Source organism: Protobothrops mucrosquamatus, unplaced genomic scaffold (assembly GCF_001527695.2).
Source record: "Protobothrops mucrosquamatus isolate PMUCROS unplaced genomic scaffold, P.Mucros_1.0 scaffold_136, whole genome shotgun sequence".
Lineage (NCBI taxonomy): Eukaryota > Metazoa > Chordata > Lepidosauria > Squamata > Viperidae > Protobothrops > Protobothrops mucrosquamatus.
In genome coordinates this window covers 35,957-40,425 of record NW_015386212.1, presented here as the reverse complement: position 1 = coordinate 40,425, position 4,469 = coordinate 35,957, and positions in this window count along the sequence as shown.

The window sequence follows — 4,469 nt, the reverse complement described above, 5'->3', positions numbered from 1 at the left end:
AAGAAGAAGAAGAAGAAGAAGAAGAAGAAGAAGAAGAAGAAGAAGAAGAAGAAGAAGAAGAAGAAGAAGAAGAAGAAGAAGAAGAAGAAGAAGAAGAAGAAGAAGAAGAAGAAGAAGAAGAAGAAGAAGAAGAAGAAGAAGAAGAAGAAGAAGTAGTAGTAGTAGTAGTAGTAGTAGTAGTAGTAGTAGTAGTAGTAGTCCCTTTCAAAAGTATTACAAGCCTTCCAGATATGTGCTCCTGGCTCCTGGACAGTAAAAAAGTCACTGTTGACTTTGCTGCTATAAAAAAATATCTGACAGAAGTCTGATTAATTAGCAAGCTCTCCCTCTTGAACTAGTCTTGTGGGTTGTATATTGCGGTTGGGGAGGGCCTCTGGTTTCTTAGTTGCACTTTAAATATGTTCAATAGGTCAGCAGGAGGCAAAAGGATGGGGTGCCTGTGAATCAAAATCTCCCCCCCCTTTTTTTTTTTGCCTTGGCTCTTCCTTGTAAAACAAAAAAAGACAATGGAGGCTTCCAGTTCTGAACAGCATTCACCCTTTTCTTGGATTCAGCCAATGAGAGACCTCGTTATATCTCTTTGAAACTCCCAGGGTGGGATTCTCCCAGGTATAATATTCCTAAAGCCGGTTTTAGTGCAGTGGGTGGCTGTGAGTTCTAGTTCTGTTTAGACACAAAGCCAGCTGGGTTGACTTTGGGCCAGTCCATCTCTCCTAGCCCTGGGACGGAGGCAATGGCAAAGTGCTTCTGACATCCTGGCAGGAAAACTGGGGTGAGTTTTCCAGGCAGTCAACAACTTCAAAGGCACAATCCTCAGAGCATTCATAGAACGTAGAATATCAGAGTTGGAAGGGGCCTTGGAGGTCTTCTAGTCCAACCCCTGTTCAAGCAAGGTGACCCTATGCCATTTCAGACAAATGGCTGTCCAATCTCTTCTTGAAAAGCTCCAGTGATGGAGCATCCACAACTTCTGGAGGCAAGTTGTTCCACTGGTTAATTGTTCTCACTGTTTCTCCTTAGTTCTAGGTTGCTTCTCTCCTTGATTAGTTTCCATCCGTTGCTTCTTCTCCTGCCTTCAGGTGCTTTGGAAAATAAGTCGACCCCCCCTCTTCTTTATGGCAACCCCTTAAACATTGGAAGATGCTATCATGTCACCCCCTATTCCTTCTTTTCATTGCTTCTTGTCCTGCCTTCAGGCACTTTGGAGAATAGCTTGACTCCCTCTTTTTTGGGGCAGCCCCTGAGATATTGGAAGATTGCTATCATGTCCCCCCTCGTCCTTCTCTTCATTAGACTAGACATACCCAATCCCAGCAGCCGTTCCTTATATGCTTTAGCCTCCAGTCCCCTGATCATCTTTGTTGCTCTTCTCTGTACTCTTTCTAGAGTCTCAGCATCTTTTTTACATCGTGGTGACCAAAACTGGATGCAGGATTCCAAGTGTGGCCTTACCAAGGCCTTGTAAAGTGGTATTAACCCTTCACGTGATCTTGATTCTATCCCTCTGTTAATGCAGCCTAGCACTGGCATCTCTCCTGTATATTCTTTTCTTTTGCCACATATGCCATTTTCTCTGCTTGTCCTCTCCCTGTTCCATCACACACACACACCCCTTCATTAAACTAGACATACCCAATCCCATCAACCTTTCCTTATATGTTTTAACCTCCAGTCCCCTAATCATCTTTGTTGCTCTTCTCTGCACTCTTTCCAGAATCTCAACATTTTTTTTTGTATTGTAGTGACCGGAACAATATTCTCCAGCAGAATGTCTTACCTGCTCGTAACCTGCCTCGGAGGCATTTACAAACCGCTGAATTTTATTTCCTTGAGATCCGAGATGAATTAAATAAGAGCAACGGTAGACAAAAGGGGAAAGAGGCATTAGCGCAGGGTGCAGTTTGTTTTAAGAAGTATCAGTAACTGTAATTCTAAACACTTTTATTATAAAGGAAAAGGGTTTAGAAATTCAGCCTAATGTTTGAATAAAGTTCCTGGTCTTTGTTAGCCTCGTAGTGAAAAGCTTTTGTTTAGAAAGGGGACGATCTGAGCAGATCCCAGCGGAAAGCGGCAATTTGATTCTCAAGAGGGCTCCTGTCAGACTAAATATTTGCCTATCGTTTCTTTCCCGTGTGCTTTCGTCTAATAAATAAATGCCGTATATGGAATTATTGTAAAAGGGAAGAGAAAGCAGAGAAAAGCAGACCGGGTTTTCTCTCTCATCCTCCAAGAAAGAAAGGATTAGCCCCTCGAATAAACTTTCTCTGAAGCGACCTCGATGCCTTAATCCAGATTTGTACAACTAGCTGCTTTGTTTTGTATATTTGCTGGAGGCCGCAGAAGCTTTTCGACTCACAATTCCATCAGGGGATACACACTGCAACTGGAGCGAGCCTTAAAAACAGCACGGGTTATTAATGAAATTGAATTAATTAAAATTAAATTGAATGAATAGGGCTTTTCTGGGTTTTTGGTTTTTGACCTCAGCCACTGATGCCTTTCCATGTCTCTCTCTCCCAACTTCCCAATTTCCCAGCAAAACATTTAGGAGGACAAAACAGTCCTTGATAAGCAGCCTTAATTGGCTGTCAGACCTTCAAAAACAGTGTGCAGTAAACAGTCAAGGATGAGGATCAAAAAAAGCCAGGATGAGGATCGTGAGGTTCAGCCGAAGTTCTGCCCCCTTTTTATGGGTGTTGGCAATGCCTGCGAAGAAAGGGCAAGGCTTCCATTGGGTGGGTGGGGGGCACTGCCACCATCTTGATCCTTTTGGCTTCACAAATCCTCCTGGAAACTCCACAGACACCAGAGGAGATTCAAACTCCTAAATCAGTGTTTCTCAACCTTGACAATTTTAAGGCATATGGACTTCAACTCCCAGAATTCCACAGCCAGCAATGCTGGCTGTGGAATTCTGGGAGTTGAAGTCCACATGCCACATGCCTTAAAATTGTCAAGGTTGAGAAACACTGTTGACCTAAATCAAGAAACTGCTCCATGGACAGGAGTTGAAAAACTGCTTCCAGTCTTGATTTCTTGACCCATGCCTATTTCCAACAGGATGTTAAGGATGTGTGTGTGTGTGTGTGTGTGTGTGTGTGTGTTGTTTAGGGATTTATTTGTTTATTTTTAATGCATTCAGAGGAGAAACGCTTCAGAATTAAGGAACAAAAAATTCAGGGGAAGCTTATCCAGAGCACTGATTAGCATCCTATTTCACTTTGTTGGTCAAACTCCCTCTGCAGTCCTCTTTCCCAGGATATGTGTGATAAGATTTATATTCCATTTTTTTAATCTCTAAGAGCTCCTAACATTTGTAGTGATGGATTGTTAGAAAGAGAAAGAAAAAGAGAAAGAGAAAGAAAAAAGAGATAGGATAGATAGACAGACAGATACTGTAGATGATATACGATAGATGGATGATATAGACAGGCAGACATAGATAGGTGATAGAGGACAGAGATATATAGAGATAGATAGATAGATAGATAGATAGATAGATAGATAGATAGATAGATAGATAGATAGATAGATAGATAGATAGATAGATCTAGAGATGATAAACAGAAAGATAGATGAGATAAATGATAGATAGATAGATGACAGATGAATATATATAGATAGAGATAATGATAGAGATAAGTAGATATGAGAGAGAGATGATAAACAATTAGATATGAGATAGATTTTAAAAGATAGATAGATAGATAGATAGATAGATAGATAGATAGATAGATAGATAGATAGATAGATAGATAGATAGATAGATAGCCAGCCAGCCCCTGGCACAGATGGCTTGACAGCAATTTATTATAAATCATTGTCAGCTGAATTGATTCAACCTTTAAAAATACTATTTAATAGAATTATGTTGGGAGAACAAATACCACAGTCTTGGACAAGAGCTTTTATATCTTTGATACCGAAGGATGAGAAGGAGGTTTTGGAACTTAAGGATTATAGACCTATTTCTTTGCTGAATGTGGATTATAAAATTTTTGCAAAAATTTTGGCTAATAGATTGATGCAGATATTGCAATATTATATACATGATGATCAAACTGGTTTTATATCTGGAAGATATATGAAGAATAATATTAGACAAATTGTGAATTTATTGGAATATTTGGACAAGAATAATCAAGTGCCATCGGCTTTTATTTTTTTAGATGCGGAGAAGGCCTTCGACAAATTGGACTGGCACTTTTTACATAAAATGTTGGACTATATGAATTTTGGAAATCAATTTAAAACAGCCATAAAAGCGATTTATCAAAAACAATGCGCTCAAATAATTATTAATGGAGATTTGACAGAACTTATAGATATACAAAAAGGTACTAGACAAGGTTGTCCACTTTCTCCATTATTATTTGTACTGTCTTTGGAAATCCTGTTGTCTAGAATTAGAGAATCTCCAATGATTAAAGGCTTAAAGATTTCTACTAAAGAATACAAGCTTAAAGCTT